Source organism: Arvicola amphibius, chromosome 13 (assembly GCF_903992535.2).
Source record: "Arvicola amphibius chromosome 13, mArvAmp1.2, whole genome shotgun sequence".
Taxonomy (NCBI): Eukaryota; Metazoa; Chordata; class Mammalia; order Rodentia; family Cricetidae; genus Arvicola; species Arvicola amphibius.
The window spans coordinates 58,574,041-58,593,537 of NC_052059.1; the positions used below are offsets into that span (position 1 = coordinate 58,574,041).

The window sequence follows — 19,497 nt, forward strand, 5'->3', positions numbered from 1 at the left end:
TTGTTTTCTTCCTTTGACACAAAGTTGCCTCACTGAATGGTAACTGTTACCCGATTGGCTCCCGGGACTGGATTTGCTCCTGGCTTCTGCTCCCTGTGGAGCTTGCTTCTTCAGACAAACTAAAACAGTTTGTGTCCACTTTTTTGTTTATATCTTTACACTCTTCTTTTTGTAGAGGTCACAAATTTCATGCCTTAGAAAGCATGGGTCTTGCTCTGCATAAGATCATCAAGCTTTGAGAATCAATTCTAGAAGAACAGGAAAGGCAATGACTTGAGAAAGCAGCACATGGAAACTGTGAAATTGTGTTTATGTTTGGCCCCTAGGGGGAACTGCTCTCTAACAGGGAAAGGGTCTTACTACAGAGTAAGAGACCAGGGTCACAGCCTCAAACACTCTTAGGGAGTTGGCAGTTTCTGTGAAGGCAACAGTACAGAGAAAGTGGAATCTCGGAAAATGCTACATTCCTATGGGATAGATCTCAGTTGCCATGGTCTTGTTTCTCACTTTACAAAGAAAAGATTAGACTCCTGAAGGACAGCATTTTTACCCAAGTCAAAATTCTACATCAATTATCCTTCAGGATTCTCTTGAAACTGGAGGACATTAGTTGCATCAACACCATTTGAGACAGTGATGGGCTGAGATGGCGTAAAGTTGACTGTGAGTTATTTTTGAGAAAACTATATGTTTGCTTTTCATTACAACTCTCATTTATCAAACGCTCATCTTTATGGTGAATCCTTCAAAATGTATTCCTCTGCTGTTATGAACTCGAGTGCGTTGTCCCCTGCATTCACCATATGCAAAAGCACAGCAGCTCCGCTGCCCCTGTCACTTGGCATGCAGCATGCCTACCTTAACTTTCCCAATCCACTTCCTTCTTATGTAGTTATTTAATAATCAAACAAATATATTACAAACGTTTGTTATAATGGGAGTGTCTATTAAAATAAACATTACAGGGGTGGGGTGGGGGGATAGGAGGATGGGGAGAGAAAAATATGAAGTGGAGGATGGGAAGAGCTTGGGGGAATAGGATGGTTGGGATATAGGAAGGGTGGATATGGGAACAAGGAATTATATATCTTAGTTAAGGGAGCCATTCTAGGGTTGGCAGAGACTTGACTCTAGAGGGGTTCCCAGGTGTCCAGGAAGACGCCCCCAGCTAGGTCCTTGGGCAGCTGAGGAGAGGGTGCCAGAAATGTCCATATCCTATTGCCATACTCATGAATATCTTGCATATCACCATAGAACCTTCACCTGGCATTGGATGGAGAAAATGACAGAGCCCCACATAGGAGCACCGGACTGAGCTCCCAAGGTCCTGATGAGGAGCAAAAGGAGGGAGATCATGAGCAAGGAAGTCAGGACCGTGAGGAGTGCGTTTACCCATTGAGACAGTGGGACAGATCTAAAGGGAGACCACCAAGTCCAGTTGGAATGGGACTGATGGAACAGGGGACCAAACCGGACTCTCTGAATGTGGCTGACGGTGGTGGAGGACTGAGAAACCAAGGACAACAGCGATGAGCTTGAACTCTACAGCATGGACGGGCTCACTGTGAGCCTTGTCAGTTTGGTTGCTCACCTTCCTGGACTTAGGGGGAGCTGGGAGGACCTTGGACTTAACATAGTGAAGGGAACACTGATGGCTCTTTGTCTTGGAGAGGGGCGGAGTTGGGGTATGGGTGGAAGAGAGGGGAGGGAAGGGGGAGGAGGAAGGGAGGAGATGGAAATTTTTAATAAAAAAAAATGAGGAAAAGAAAAAAAAGAAATATTTTCTGACCTCATTAAAGCACATAATAACTTGTAAAAAAAATTTATGGAGCGGGGAAAAGGGAAGAAAGATCAAAGAGGAAAGTATAAAGGGAGTATAAAGCAGCGTGGAACTTTAGCCCAGACATTGAAAGTGGAAGCTGATGCTTTTCACTATCCAAAGTTTAACCTGGTTGTGGTGATGCTGGGCAGAATGATCACAGTCCAGGTGAAGAAGGCGAATGTTCTAAAGGCTAACATCCCAAGACAAAGGAATGAAGTTCAAATAAGAACGTGTACCACAATGTGGCCGTAGATAATGGCTTGTTTCTTTCCTGTCATGATTTTTTTTTTTCCAAAATCAGGACAATGAGAAGTTTTGACCCTCTGTTGTCCCAAGAATTAGAGCTAGCTCCAAACACGGATGGCTAGAAATAAGAATAAGACCCTGATTCATCAAAAGAAGTGCTGGAGATTCCTGTGCCACTGACTAGAATTCCAGAGGCTTTAGCATTTGTGAAATGGGGAGGAAATCATGGTCAGCCGAGGACTGGGAAGAAAGGACTGGAAACAGGACTTTGGGGCTCCATAGGTCTTGAGGCACTGGCCTCAGTCTGGCAGAAAGCGTGGCTAATGGCCTTGCATGTAGTTTTCAGTCACTTCTCCTGGTAGCTGTCTTGACAACCTAACTAATACAGGGAGAACGTAATTGCCATTTGTTAAAGAGGAGGTTGAAGTGGGCGTAGTCATGAAGACAGACATAGAATCAATTTCGCTTTTTAAAGACACGAAAGTAGAAAGGGGACCATTATGGTATTGGAAGGGTACCCTACTTTGTGAGGGACCTAGGCAAAAGTATGGATAATATTAATATAAGTATGATCAAAATCCCTTAAGCACATACATGACAATTTTACCTTGATACTTACTAATTTACACAGTCAATGTAAACTGCTGTTTCTTTTTTAGATAAAATTATTATTAATGACTTAGGAGGAGGTCAGCAACTCATGGTCATTCAGAACCGAAACAAGACTGCTTGGTGGGAAACAAAGTATTTCTTTAGTGGTTTGGAGCTCTGGAATCTTTCTGCGTGTTTAAACCTCCACCTGGCGATAGATGAAGAAAATGACTGAGCCCCACATTAGAGCACCGGACTGAGCTCCCAAGGTCCTGATAAGGAGCAGAAGGAGAGAGAACATGAGAAAGAAAGTCAGGACCGTGAGGGCCCCCCCCCCCACAATGGTAACCCTCTTTGTCTTGAGGGAAAAAGGATACCTAGAAGTTGAAGAGACTGAACAAGCCATGACAGAGGTTCACGTGAAGGTCATTAACGGATGCCAAAAATTTGCAGTGCCAATTTGTCAAGTAACAGAATCTTCCTATAGCGACACTGAATCATCCCGCAGGTCATTGGCTCTTTGGAAGGAGAAATAACTTCTACACTGAGATGTGTTGCAGCAATTTCCTCAGTAAAATGAACGTGCTTGACATTATGCACAGTGTAATAACCTGACATTATGGATCTCCTGGGAAACTGAACATCAGGAATACAACCTCACCTATGAACTGTGACTGCCCAGAGTAGTGTTTGACCAAGAGCTAGTTCTCTTCTACACAATTAAAGCAGAATTTTGACTAGCTCAAATGAAGATGTTCCGTTAAAATACATGACAGAATTTAGGAAGGCAGAGTTTTAATATACTTTTGTATTGGTTACATGATGAAATTATGTATTTGGTTAAATTGGGATGCGTTAAATTTAAAAAAAATAAAATAAAATAAACATTACATTTGCTTGAATGAATTAATGATAGCCTCAGAGTACCCAAAATGTTTCAGTGTCACCTTAAGATAATGAAGTTAAAAAAACACTTCCTTTGGTTTAATTTAAGACCAAGCCTGGATTTGAATTCTCTGCTTCTCCCTTTCCTTGAATTCCATAGTTCTACATCTGTATCTGTCTGCTGTATGAGTCTAAATCTGTGTCCCCCTGAATGCTGTCTTGTGTTGTTTGTTCCTGTGTCTGTGTAGGTTTGTCTCCAAGAAAGGGTTCTGATCTATATTATTGAACAGCACAGAAATCATCACATGGGAAAGGAATGGAAGATGAAGAGAGAAATGAAGAGAGCTTACATAAATCTTTAATACAGTTTTACAAAGGAATAAATCATTGACTCTGACTGGCACCAAATGGCTCAGATAACAAGCAAACAAACATCATTAAATAATCTCTATATGCTTCCTTTAACAATTATAGCAGATATTTTTACAAGATTGATTTCAACCTATGTTTGTTGTTTCTAGCAATTACTACCATAACATACATACACATATGCTTTACCCTGGGTCAGGAGCATGGAAGTGCACAGAATTTAGGATTAAGGCTATGCACTAACTTAGGTTGTAAAACTTGATTACAGTGGAACCCAAGACAAGTAACATTGGTTGTTAAACTGTTCTCTTAAATGCAGGTTAAATACTGAGTACATGCTAGGATATTAGCCTTAAATCTTAAGGAACCTTAAGGTATGTTAATAATTTTTATGCAGTGTCCAGAAAAAGTTCCAGTCTCTTAAAATGTAAGAAATAATTTTATAACGATGTATTTGGCACAACACATTTTTATCTATTCCAAGATTAGGAAATCATTAAAAACAGATGGTTTTTACTTTGCATGATTGGAATGCCTCTCTCTTTGCTTAATAAAGGTTCTTTTCAGGCTGGGGAGGGTTTTGAGAAAGGATTTTCCCGTGTAATCATGACTTTCTTGAAACTCACCTTGTAGACCAGGCTGGCCTCGAACTCACAGATCTCCACTTGCTTCTGCTTCCTGAGTGCTGAGATTAAGGGTATGTACCACCACAGCCCAGCCAGTAAAGAGTCTTTACTCAAAACAAGTAACTATTTCCTGGCATTTTAAAATGTTCTCCAGTCACTTGTTATACAATGGAGATATTTCTCTTTAGGAGGAAATAAGTTCTCTTTTTCCTCAAAAGTCACTCACACTGCCTATAAATTCAGGGTCATCTCAAAATCTGCCACACCCCCTCCCCCTGTGCTGCACCCAGACTCTCAGCCAGGTCTGGTTTGGGAGGAGCTTCAGTCTGAGATCACAGGGAGAGAACTCAGTAGTTCTGGCATGGCAAGGTTCCTGGGTGGGGCTCACTTGTTGCCGGAGGAGGAACACTTCAACAACCATCCTTACACCACAGTCCAGGGGTTGGTTGCTTGCTTCTGTCTCCAGCATCAAGACAAGCACCATGAAGAAGCTGTGCTCTCTGCTGGGGCTGCTGTGCACCCAGATTTGCTGTGAGTCTGATTGTCCACGTTCAGAAGACACCTAGGATTCTGTTCAACACATGGAGGGTGGGGAAGCAGCTCAGGGGTCCTGCAGAGCTCACACCTTCTCAGAGGATATGAGGGGGAGGGATTCCAGGGTTTTGTGGATGCTCAGTGACCTCCACCTGTGTCTCTTTCTCTGTTTCTAATCAGGGGTGAAAGGGCAACAGGTGAAGCAGAGTCCCGTGTCCTTGGTTCTGCAGGAGGGAGAGAGCACAGAGCTACAGTGCAACTTTTCCACCTCTGCAAACCAAATGCAGTGGTTTCACCAAAGCCCTGGGGGACCCCTCATCAGCCTGTTCTTCAATCCTTCTGGAACAAAGCAGAGTGGAAGACTGAAGTCCACGACAGTCACTCAGGAACGCCGCAGCTCTTTGTACATTTCCTCCTCTCAGAGCACAGACTCAGGCACTTATTTCTGTGCTGTGGAACCACAGTGCTCCCCACACACCTGCAGCCAGCACATAAACCTTTAGCTGGGTGGGTGTGGCCTTCCCCTGTTATAAGACATGAGAATTCCACAAGAGAACATCTGCTTGGTTTAATATCCCTTTTTGGTATAGGCAGAGTTTTGGGTTTTAAGCTCAGGTAAGCTTTTGACCATGTAAGTTAAGGATTTAGGTCTTTGAATTCTCAATATACACTCCTTCCTGATGAAGAAATAACCATCTTAGAACTAACAGAGAAGCTGATGGGATGACTGAACCAATGTCAGGTAACCTGCTGTGGACAGGGTCAGGGTTATGCGGAGAAACTGTAGCAACAGCAAGAACATCAAGTCATGGAAGATACAGAATGTACAGACAGCTGGATGTTCTAGCTTCTTTTCTGTTGCTGTGCTAAAGCTCTCAGAGAAAAAGCAACTTAGAAGGCGAAAGGATTTATTTAGGTTTCACTTCCAGGCCACAGTCCATCATTAGTGGCAATCAAGGTGGGAACTCAAACAGGAGACTCAAGGAGAAACCCTGGGGAAACTCTGTTGCTAGCTCCCTCACAGGCTCACATGTAACTAGCTTCCTAATATGACTCAGGCCACTCTCACACAGAATGGTGCCACCCACAATGGACAGGTCTCCATTCAACTCATCAGTTAAAAAAATTAGTGCAATTTTATTGAGTTTATAGAAGACGTTGAGGATATTGAAGGTATTGAATCTTCTAATTAATTATTTTTAAGTTACCTTTTTATATATTTAACTTTATTCATAATTGCTTTGAAGTTTTCTAATCAGAGATCTCAATGTCTTTAAGAAAATAAGAACATCAACTATGAGAAAATGCTCAAACATTTATCTTGTTCAACTAGGCTTAAAGAGAATATCTAAAAAGTCTTACAACTCAATAAAAACTGAGTGATTCATTCTAAAATGAGCCAAGTGAGCAGACCCTGTACAAAGGAATGAGTATGTGGTAAGGACAAATGATTAGGATGTAGTTAGTGACTGTGCTGGATTAGTAAGTGGTGGCTGTAGGCTCTCTTCCATGATCCATGACTTTACTAACAGATGGAGACCATTGTAGGAAATACAATGAGTAACAATGCAGAGTAATGGAGTCCAGTCATTACAGATAGGTCTACAATATAAGTCCTGTACTTAAGACTCAGGAAACACTGAAGAAGAGGGGAAGAAAGACGATAAGAGCCAGAGGATCAGAGAGTTGGCTGTGAAATTGTGTCTCCTCAGAATGTTAGAAGCCACACACATGAAGACTCACCAACATGACTCTCTAAACATGAGCTGAAAAATGACAGCAATAGACATGCTAAGGTTCATGTAGAAAGAGCACGAAGCATCAGTTCTAGCTCATGAGCTACTGGCAGCTAGGGAATTCTGATAATTGGACACATAGTCATTCCCAGAGAAGAGTGTACCAATTGGTTATCCACTACTTACTGGTCAGCCCTGAAAACATACATACATGTAACATTATATAGATTAATGGATTTTATTTATATTTGGTAATAAATATAAATGTTTATACATGCATGTGTAAGAATCATTAAAGAAAGAAGAGGCCATAAATTTGAAAGAGAGAAAGGAGGGGAATATGGAAAGTTTTGGAATGAGGGATCAATATGATTATTTTATAATTGAAAAAAATGATAAAAAGTGAGTGAAAGAAAAATAAATTTATGGTTTAATAATTAACAAGTGTACAGCCTATGTAAGGGGTCAGTAAAATATGATTCATGTGAAATCCAAACATTTGCCTATTTTATAAGCTTTATTTTAAATAATCAGCATTAGTATCTACTTTTTCTTATGAATGGCTTCTCTCAGTCTCCAGAATGAAGTAGTTCTATGTACAGTAGAAAGGCAGGGAATCATGAGGATGCATAGAGAAAAGGCTTCAAGGGGGAGGAGAGAAAACTATGCTATAGCTCACCCCAACATAGACACAATCATTTTCCATATCAAAAATATTTTACCAGCGAAAGATCCCATGCCTTTCTTTCTTCAAGATGTGTGTTTCTAAGCTCAGAAAAATGTTGAGTGTGAAGAGAGGGACAGCGCTGCTTCAGGGCAGATGAAGGCTGCAGTTCCTCCACATATTCCTTATAAGCTATAGATTATTGCTTAGATAAGTAAATTATCTTTTATGTTGCTCAAGTTTCATTAGAGAACAAATTCTTGAATCTATCTAGCCTATATTTACCTATATCATATTTTTTGTCTTAAATTCATTGTGTTGCCAAATAAGAATTTGCAAGTGAACACTATGAAGATGCTTGCTATCCTTGAAGGTCTGGGCCACATTAACTTCTCTAACATACATCTAAGGTTGTCAGCCACACTTGGTTCAGTCTCCAGTCACATTGATATAACCTGAGCCTAGAATTATGTTAGGTGTTCTACCCACTTCTACTCACGGTTTGAAGCCAGTTCATTTTTTTTCCTTCATCAGGATCTTCTCTGACTGGATCGGGAAGCAGTGTCCACCCCCTTCTCTTCATTGTCTTGTCTAGACACACAAGTGTTGCCTGTAGGCTTCAGTTTTCCGTTCTTGAATGATGATTTCCAGAATGAAGATTAGAACAGTGTGTGTCATGAAAGACACCTGAGCTCTACCCAATCGTAGGCAGTAAGACTCCCAGCAAATACACAGAACCTCATCCTCATCCTAATTTAACTTTTCGGTTCTCAATCATTTAATATTTTAATATCAAATAAAAATTTCAGAAATAAGCAGCCTGTTCATTTTAAACAGCCTGTTCTTCCTGGTAGTATCAGAGATTCCCACCAGTATTTGTGAGCATCTTTGTCCAGCATCTCATAGCTGTGCATGAATTTGTGGTCTGTTCTCACTGAGCAGTCATCTGAGTTATGAAACTAACGCTTCAGATAGCATAGTGCTGTGTGGAGCTGCAATTTAGATATGCAAAAGGAAAGGCACGTGTGCTTCACTTCAGTAAAAGGGTTAAAGCTTTTAGGGGGTGCATATATATGTACAGGAGAAAATATAATGTGTGTGTGTGGTTCAGCAATATTTGTGATTTGAGGTTAAAGGGCATTTTGAAATGTATTCTCCATAGATTATGGATGTAGTATATGTTGGACAGATATCTGTCTAAAAGGAGTAAAGAAAAATGAGAAGACCCTGAAGTGTTAAAAAAAGAAACACAAAAATATCCTAGGATAATGAAGTATAATCTGTTCAGATAGAATTTTATTCTCTCTCTCTCTCTCTCTCTCTCTCTCTCTCTCTCTCTCTCTCTCTCTCTCTCTCTCCCTTCATAGCTAAAATGTCTTTCCATTTCTGATCTTTTTGCCTCTACCCTCAAATGCTGGAATTACAGGTGTGTGCACCATGGACAATTTACACATGTTGGCATCCTAACCAGTATCTTGGAGGTGCACTCTATTGACTGAACTACATCCTCAGTCTTTCTGGAGACTTTGTGAAACATGGACCATTGCCTACTGTTGGACTGTGACTGGACCTGTAATGATGTCACATATGCAACATGATCCTCTCTGTGCTGTAGCTTCCTCATGATCTTGTAACTCCTATTATTTATAGCACAGAGGCTGTTTTATTTATTCTTCACTTTCACTTGATGACTTCTTGTCTTGTTGATATCAACATATGAAGCTAATCTGATTTTAATATTTGTATTTCATCTATGAAATTACATATGAGGAAGACATGAAATGCTTTTTCAGATTTCAAGATGAGAGCAGCCAAAATGCTGTGTTCCGGAAAGTGTGTGTCCTGTGCAGGTTGTAGAATGTTTTCTGTCCTCTCTCACCATCTGAATATAAAAGCCTTTCCAGAGTACATCATTCTACTAACTCCTATTTTCTTTTCCACGAGAACATTTTTAGACACTTTAGTTTATCTGGTCTTTATTTTATAAAGATATTATGAAATTTCAAATAATATAAATTTATCATTTGTAAGATCATCCACACCATGGAAATGTGAACAATTATAATAAAATTTCAAGTTCTCTTAAGTGAATGGAGCACATATTATCTATGTTTCACTTGTTCGTGACCTTATCTCATAGTGGGATATTATATTCATTGTGTGTCTTGATATATCTTATTAATATTTGCAGTAAAACTCAAACGCCCTGGAACTGAAGAGATGGCTCTATGGTCAAGTGTACTTGGTGTATTGGTCCTCACCATGCTAGGAGTTTCTCTGCCTTAAGCTTGCACAGACCTTGTACAAACTATCTCAAAACTGTGCCTTCAAATGTGTAGTTGCCCTGCTGGATCCAGAAAACATCTTTTCCTTCTAGTTCTTCACCACTGCTGAGTCAAGCACACTTTCTGCTTTTTTTCCCCACTGATCCCTGAACATTTGGAGTGGGAATCAGCTATGTGATATAGATATCCCATTAGGGCTGGCCATTCCACTGCCTCTTATTCTCTGTATATTGGCTGATATGAGGCACAGTGTTAGTCATCAACTACAGTGATTAATTTCTCTATTGATATTTGAGATTTCCATTAATCTATGTGTACAATGCTAAGTAATTAGAAGATGGATTCATACTATGTCCATTTAGTAGAGTACTAGTAGTAAGTTCTCTCCTAGGACATATGACATGTCTAGCCAGAGATTCTTCACTTTATAATGGTATCAGGTATGGGTTTCATCTTCTTTAGTATTATCAGAGACTGATTGGTTACTACAAAGATTTTTTTGTGCAACTACTGCAAAGGTGGGCATATCTTTCCAGGCCAGTTCTTATTATCGCTCACAGTGTTCACAGCTAGGTGAGACAGATGATTGTTTTTCTTCCTGGTAACATGCATGACACATACCAGCAATATGGAAGCCATCCAGTAGGGATGAAGTCTCCAGGCCAGTACTAGCTTACTTTATGCATGTTCTATGATGCAGATATGTGATATCTTCAGCAATAGGTGGTTCGTATCAAATTCTGGAGAGAAACCAAGGGCATTTTTAATGTCCTATAATGTACAACAAGGGTTGTCTGTAGGACTACACTAGCCAACAGTGGTGGCTGCTCTAATTAATTTTTGTCAAATTGATGCAAACTGGAGATACTCAGGAAGAGATGACCCCAGTTGAGGAATTGTTTCCCTCAGATTGTCACATAAGCATGTTGTGGAGGTAATTTCTTCATGCTTGATGTAGGAGAGCCCAGCCCACTTTGGGAAGTGCCATCCGTGGGCAAGTGGTCCTGGGTTGTATTAGAAATGAAATTTAGCAGTCCATGGACTGGGAAACTGGGTACCTCAAGATAGAACCCAGAGATTCCTAGGAATTGAGTGGTTGGGGAGTATTTATAGAGACACAAGAGACAGTGAAAACAAATTAATTTATAATAACATAATCATTACCACTTGGGAGTCTTAATGTGGCAATCAAGGCAGATCTCTGAGCTAAAAGCCAGTCTGGTCTACAGATGCCAGGGTAGTCAAGTTTAGACAGTGAAGGAGACAACTGAGATCAGAAAATTGTGGAGACATAATTCAACAAGGAGGCTATGTCCCAGCCCCAGTGAACAGCAGAACTTAGCAACCTTGGACATGTGTTCTGCCTTAAGAGTCAAGGATGAATACATGGAATCTCTCTCTGGAACTAAGAAAAGCAACTGAGCCCAGGCATACCTCAGAGGTGTTCCTGAATGGACATCCAGATAGGTGAGTTTGTGAAACTATAAAGTATAAACCTCGATGCCTTGGAGAACCCAAGTTGTTAGAAATGCCAGAGTCATGGGATATCTACTGAGGAAAGGTGCTAACAGGTAGTGGAATGAACCCAAGAGAAAAAAGTGTGTTGCAGTCAAGAAAGCTGAAGGGAGTTGGAGATCTGAAGAGCATTTTGACATGAGACACAGAAAGGCAGAGTTTGCAGTTTGCCCACCATGTTTTCAGTCCTGTTTTGTTCCATTATTTCCTTACTATGCTCCCTTTCCTCCCTTTTAAATAGTAATATATATTCCTTGGTGTTTTATGTTGGAAGTGTGTAATCTGTACAGTTAAGGGATTGTCTTGAGTCAGAAGAGACGCTGAACTTTTGGACTTTTAAACATGTTGAGACTGTGATATACAATCAAGGTTTTTGATGATGGGCATTTTTGCATTATGGTATGTCTGCAAGCCTATGGGGACCAGGAAGAGGAATGTGGTGATTTGAAAAACGATGCCCTCCACAGGATCATACATCTAAATTCTTAACCACCAGGAAGTGACACTATTTGAAAGGATTATGAAGATTAGGAAGTGTAACCCTGTTGGAGGAAGTTTGTTACTGTGGGGCAGGGGAGTTGCAGTCTCAAAATTTTATATCAAGTCAACAGTGTGTGTGGCTGTCTATTTCTGTCAATCTGTCTGCCTTCACATAAGGATATAGGTCTCAGCTACTGCCCTATTACCTGCCTGCATGCCATCAAGTTCCCCATCATGATGATTTGTTGACTTTCACTGGCCTATGCAGGTCTATCTGATAGACAAGGGATCTAAAGACCTGAAAGAATGGGGCCAAATACAGTCTAATGTTGTAGGCAACCTTACTTCAGTTTCAGTGATTTTTATTCATGAATATAACAAAGAAAGCAATGATTCAAAGAAGTTTGTTTGAGAAAAATAAAAACAAACAAAAAACCATGATTGGAAAAATGTCAATAAACTCCAGAAATCATATACTAAATATTAGCAGAGATGCCATTTCCCAAAACTTTTTCAGGACTGACCAACTTAAACATATTGCCTGGGATGTGGGATGCACTATATATTACATCCAGGAGAGCACAAACTCAAGGTAAAAGACCATATGGAGATTCAGGGTACACTGACCACATTGGGTTATATTGCTATGATACAACAAGGGTAAACATGTCTTATGAATTGAATATAACTGTTTAGCATAGGAGACATGAAATCATGTCCAAGATCAATCCAGGGAGCACAGTTCACTTGAGGTAAAAGTCCTCTGTCTTGTTTCCTGGAGTTTATGTTATAGCTACGCAAGATATTGTTCACCATGCATCATTCTTTTCACCATTACAGTAGTTTGGAAGAAAATTTCTCTCCAATGCAAGTGGCACTATTAAGTAGTGTGGTTTTGTTGGAGGTTTGGCCTTGTTTTGGAAAAAATGTGTCACTGTATGGGTGGCTTTGAGGTCTCTGTCGCTCAAGATACTCCCAGTGTCATGGACCATTTTCCTGTTGCCTTCTGATCAAGATGCAGGCAGCACTATGTCTGCCTACAGGCCATGATGTTTTTTTCCCCGTGATGATAATGGGCTGAACCTTGAAAACTGTAAGTGATCCACCCCAATGAAAGTTTTCCTTATAAGAGTTGCTGTGGTCATGGTGTCTCTTCAAAGCAACATAAACCCTAACCAAGACAATGATGTTCCAAAGATAATAGATTAAAACTCTGAAACTGTAAGCAATCCCCCAATTAGATGCTGTTTTTATAATAGTTGAGTTGGTCATGGTATATCTTCACAAAAATAGAACGGTAACAGGGATACACACCACCATTATAACTAATCCTTATTTACATGAATAAATAATATCTTCGGTATGATTCCTTAAATATTAAGCCTTATTTTTTAAAAGATTTTATTTTTATTATCTTTTGGGTGAGTACATGCCCATGTAAATATACACAAACTTTTGTGTATACATGGGTACACACACCTGTGTACTTATAAAGGCCAGAAGATGGTGTCCAATCACTCAAAACCTGAAGTTGCAGTTTATACAGGGCACTCAGCTTGTTAAGTCAGTCCTGAACTTCCATCTTTATGATTACCAGCAAGTGCTTTTCACTTCTGAGCCACCTCTCGACTAACCTTAGCTTTATCTTCACTGGGAATTATTGTTTGTCAATTAAATCACAAGGAAAGACAAGGCAACATTTAGAATGAGACCAATTGTCTGGCCCATCACTCAAACCCAATGTGCACCGCAGCCCCATCTCAGAGGCCGTGCCTATGCAGCATGGAGAGTGTTCAGCTGCTCTGTGGAGAACTGGAGTAGGGTACAGCCCTGCCATCCTGAGCTCCCCAGGCTACTGTGGCTCCCATGGTCTCATATTAGCCACAGATGCTACAGTCCAGGGCATGTGCTGGCTGTCAGTCCTCAGCAGTGAGATGGGCAGAGGAGTATATCTCAGATACCAGAAATGTCCTTGATGTACATGTTGACTGGTTATTTAAACTCAGTAAGACCTCGTCTTGGGGGCCTCTGAGTTCCAGCCTCAGCAGCCCTCAGGGTTCAGAACAGAATGCTTATAGCTAGCAAAAACTGACTAAAATTGTCTGAGGGTGAACAAATCAATTCAAATACATTTCCTCTTCATGTCTCTTTATTCTTCAAAAAAGTTTCCATCCCCAGAAGGCTTTCAGATTATATACATATACAGATACAATTAGCAATTCCATCTATAATAACAATGATACCAAGCATACATTTCACAGAACCACAAAAATAAGTTTGACAAAGCAGGCACCTGTTTGCTTACTACTGTCTCTGAGAGGGTGTGGCTATGAAACTCTCCAGCAGATACTGAGAGGATTAATTAAGGATGGAACTTTAAATCCGTACAGAACTCTTAAGAAGAGGGAAAAGGGGGCCTTTCATGTACTAACTACATTTCTAGTGACTAGTTAAACTAGAAGTTTGTAACAAATGTATAAAAATAGGAAAGAAAATGTAGAAAAACAGAAAAAATGCAGAAGAGCTGTTACACATTCTGAGCATTTCCACTTCCTTCTGTGGCAACTGGGAACACAGTGTTATGGTATCCATGACAACCAGTGTAAGCCACTGTAGGAAAGCTATGGTGTTTGTATTTGTATAGATTTGTATTGGCATCTTGCTAACTGAACTAAAGAGAAGTTCTTTGGAGATGGTCATTACCAGCCCCTGGCTGAGCAGTGGTGTACCTACTGGCACCCAGGTGAGAAGGAATTCCTTTCCCTGGGGCTGGTTTAGGGATCTAAGATATTTTTTTCTATATTTCTAGAGGTAAAGGCATAAGCAGTTAATTTCCTAGGTTAAGATCCTGTGACAGTTGAAACCAGGGTGAAGGTAAATATAGAATATCAATAGTATGTTAGGATAGAGCAAAGGCCAGTAGGTTACACTCTCCTGAGTCTGCTCTTAGAGAGTTCAGGGCCACCAGATCTGTTTATCAGCAAGGGCTGTTGCAGGGTGAGGGCCTGCTCGTTTATCCCGGCCGCCTGGCTAGTTTACACCTGGAATAATCACACAGAAGCTATATTAATTAAAACACTGCTTGGCCCAATTGCTCTAACTTCTTATTGGCTAACTCTTACATCTCAGTTTAACCCATTTCTATTAATCTGTATACCGCCATGTGGTGGTGGCTTACCAGGAAAGATTCAGCATGTCTGTCTCTGGCAGCTCCATGGTGTCTCTCCTGTTCTGCCTTCTTCCTCCCAGAATTTAGTTCTGTCTCCCTGTCTACCTAAGTTCTGCCCTATCAACACGTCAGGGCAGTCTCTTTATTCATTAACCAATGAAAGCAACACACAGACAGAAGGAACTCCTACACCAAAGGGCAGATATGCTGTCTTTCCTGCTCAATGGCTATCTCTTTAGGTTCTCATGTGCTCTGTTTTCCTCCTTCCCTTGTTGGATGTTCAGCCATTAAGGATAATTGTGTGTGTGCATGCAGCGGGGTGGGTAGCTTCATGTAGATCTGACTATGAGGACAATGGTTTCTTTGACTGAGTGAATACTTTCACACCAGGGTCCAACAGTGTGGAAAAAGGTCATCCAATGCCAGTACAGAAGGAAGTCAGGCTCAGTAAATGAGAAATACACTGCTGGGATATTTCAGGATGAATCCCACTATGGAAAAGGGAAGCACTATGGCTTCACAAGGTTTTAACAGAAAGGATAGAGACTACTCAAAAGGCAGGTGTTCCTGAAGCTCTGCAAATCGGGTTCCTCACCAGACTACACTCCCATGAGTTCGTCTATTGATCTGTCAGCTGTACTTTCACTGTATACTCTTGTGGACTTGTGGGAACATGGGACTATTTCAGAGACCTTGTTTGTACTTTTCTCTTCTGATGCCTTTGGTTCATTTCATCCATTGTGATAATGAGAGCAAATGAAATATTAAGAGGTACAGTCTAAATGATGATACAAGAGTACACAAAAATTCAACCAACAATTTATGTGGCATTAACTTGGCCCTCCCTATGTGCTTTCTCATTATATGTATCATGTGCTTATAATAGGCTTGAGTCAAAGAGAGACCTAGCAAGATTATCATGAGCCCATTTCATACATTAAAAAAGACAGAGAATTTAACAAATGAGGCTGAATACTTCAGGGCAATGGTATAGAAGCTTCTAGGACTTATAGTAGAGTCCTTTGTGTGGAGAGAACAGGACGTCTTCTGAATAAACCTTGATGTTAGATTTTACAAGCTAATGGAGTTTTATAAAAGAAGATTTTCGACGGGTGGTGGTGGCACATGCCTTTAATCCCAGCACTCATGGAGCAGAGGCAGGAGGATCTCTGTGAGTTCGAGGTCAGCCTGGTCTACAAGAGGACAGGCACCAAAGCTAAAGAGAAACCTTGTCTCGAAAAAAACCAAAAAAATAAGTAAATAAATAAAAACGTAGATTTTCAAATTAGTGTGATTTCTTTCTGTCTCTGTTCTCTGTTTCTCTCTCTCTCTCTCTCTCTCTCTCTCTCTCTCTCTCTCTCTCTCTCTCTCTTTCTCTCTCTCTCTCTCTTCCCCCTCTGTTTGTGCATATAATCCAGTGGTCACCTCTGTTGCACTCCACATTTATTCATTCATGTACTTGTTCATTTATTTATCAATTTATCTATTTATATGGTAGTGGTTCTCACTGAAGCTGAAGTTCACCAATTGGACTAGACTGACTGATAAGAAAAACCACAGAATTCCCCTTCTCTGGTTCCCAGAGTTCCGATTTCAGCTGCACCCATGTCCACTAGATTCATATGTGGCTGGAGAATAACACATAGGTCCTCATGAGCCTCAGCGGAAACAGTCACATGAGCATCTCCTCAGTCTCTAAGGCCATTATTTTATTCCTATTACAGTGTCACAGAACATAAGCAAATGAGGATCTCTGGAATTCTGATGGACTGCTCTTCCCCATGTGATTTAAAAGTAGCTCTGTTAATTGCTGAATTTATAGGGACCCTAGCACTCAGTAAAAGAGGAAGATTCTTTCAGATGCCAGTGTTTCCCAGGAAATGCATCGAATCATCATGACTTTATTTTAGTTAAGTTTTATTAGACATCAGATGTAGAAAAGTAAACATATAACAATCATATGTAAGTATATTATAGATTGTACATGGGTCATGATGAGTCTGACTTTGGGTCACCCAAATATTCCCACTGAATAACAACTATGTGTGCAAAATAGCTTCACCCTCAGCAGGGATGAGTTTTCCCACTCGTCCTTTTAAGTACTGTCTCTTTTAACGACCAAGAAAGACAGGAAGCAAGTAAAAGTTCATGGTGAGCTATTCTCTTTTTCTCTGTACAAGGAACTTGTGGCCTATGATCATACAAAACCCCATTTCCTGCTTGAGGTGATATAGAAAACAGCCAGTACACATGCAGTGTCAGGCACTGAGACACTTAACACTGATCTAAGGCCCAGGAAACACCCTCATATAGAGGGACATGTACCCCATGCCTCTCCACAGCCTGCTCTCTGTGTTGGTGGTCTTGACCTTCTCTGGTACGGCATGTATTTAAGTATATTAAGCAGGAAGCATTGCCCCAGGAATACGGCAGTTCACATTGACATGATGGGAAACAGGAACTAGAGGAAAACAAGCAACATATATCTTTAGCTAGGGTTTTCTTGTGACTCAAGCTACCAAATTCCAACAGTGTTTTGTTCAAACTCTCACATAATAAGCTTTTTTCTTTCTTTCAATTGTTCTGCAGGATCCAATTTGGGCCAGGAAGTGACTCAGGTTCAATCAACCGTAAGCACGCAGGAGGGAGAAGAAGTAAACCTGGACTGTTCATATGAGACAAGTCGGGGCTTATACCTCCTTTTTTGGTACAAGCAGCTTCTTAGTGGAGAGATGATTTTTATTGTTCGCCAAATTTCTTCTTCTACTCAGACTGAGAAGAGCAACCGCTACTCTGTCACCTTCCAGAAGTCAACCAAGTCCATCAGCCTTGTCATTTCAGCCTCACAGGTGGAAGATGCGGCGAAGTATTTCTGTGCACTCTGGGAACACACTCACAGTGTTTGAAAAGATAGCACAAGCTGAACAAAAACTGGAGCTCCTTGAACATAGCATCTCTCAGGGAGCCCTGATGAAAAGAACACCTGCACACCCAGGCCAGAAGGTCCAAACCATGATTCCTTCGTCTGTGGTCTGCTCAGAAGTGTGTTTCTAAGTAAAACCTCATATTATGCAATTTAGTAACATTCTTGGTGAATGGCTTTCTTTTAATACTTTGTTTTGAAAGATTTAGCTAAAAAAACCCACAGAGATGTAGTGTGTAGTATTTATCTTTATTTGGCAATCTTGCACCAGAATAATTGAAAGTATTAGTTTCTCTTTAAGTTGGTAATAATACATACCTCAGAGTAGGCATCTAGAAAAGGAAAAAAATATAATTTCCTTGTGAAACTCAGAGAAGCAGGGCTGTCATGAGAGAAAAATTCAGAGATACATTATGAGGAGTTCACCCCATGTAACTGATGTTGATTCCTCGGGAGTCCCTACAAATCATGGCCTTTGCATCTGGTACTGAGCCTGAGATACTCAGTTAGACCAGAGTAGGGAAGGGCAGTTGCATGAAGGCAGCACATGATTGTACTGATGATTTTTAAAATACAGTGAGGCGCATAAGGCAAGTGGAATCTAGAAAGACAAACTTCCCTCCTATCCTCATTCTCTATAGTTTGAGGGAAATTGAGAAGAATCCATGGAATTTTCCAACATGCTACACTCAGACTTGAACCAAGATAAAGAAAAACTCTTTAGAGTAGAGAGATAAATTGAATTGGCACCTCATTGAAATCATGTGTGCCTGGATCTACTGAGGCATATAAAAAACAAATATATCATACCTGTTTCTCATCTATTCTGCTGTGGCTTTTTCTGTATCCATCCTACAAACAGAACAGTATGAGGAATATAATTCCATGAAATGTGTTTTCAGATACATTTTCAAAGATTATTTATTTATTTATTTCATATCTTGTGTGTAAATGTTTTTCCTGCATGTATGTGTATGTACTTTGTGCATGTCTGATACCCATGGAGGCCAGAGGAGGGCGTTAGATCTTCTGTAATTGGGATGATTCAAGAATATGAGTTGCCATGTGAGTGCTGGGAACTGAATCTGCATACTCCGCAAGAGCTGCAAGTGCTTTTAACTACTGAGTCAGTGTTCTAGTCCCTGTTCCCAAGTAGTTTACATTGAGACTACAAAGCTACTATAGGCCTTCTGGGCAAGCTGTCAGATTGGATGTTGGGTTATTGAGATAGCATAAAAACAGCTAAGGTAAAAACATAAAACCATATAAAGTCCTTTAAGAGAAATAGCTAAAGAAACAGAAAGCAGCTGAGATGGTGCTTTCTCCACAAAGAACCAGTCAAGCAACAGAGTTGTCACATGATTCTCCTGCCTGCCAGATACCACCAGTTGTGGCTGCATTAAAGTCTCTGCCTGTATACATGGTCTCCATGGGAGCCATAGAAAAAAAAATTCAGCTGTCCTATTGCATTTTCCCTGGTCTCTGCTTCAGTTCCTGGCTCTGGATTCCTGCCCTGAGCTCTAACTTTGTTCTCTCAATGATGGAGTGTGAGGTGGAAGAATGATTTGAAATATTCTCTTTATTATCTAGATTGATTATGATCTGTATTTCATCACAGAGCCCAAACCAAATTAGAACAGGGCGTTACCTCA

At 40.5% G+C, this 19,497-nt stretch overlaps 1 pseudogene; it reads left to right on the plus strand.

Annotated features, from left to right (window-relative positions):
- The first annotated feature begins 5,021 nt into the window (after positions 1-5,021).
- LOC119799848 lies at positions 5,022-5,568 on the plus strand (annotated as a pseudogene).
- Positions 5,569-19,497: the final 13,929 nt, after the last annotated feature.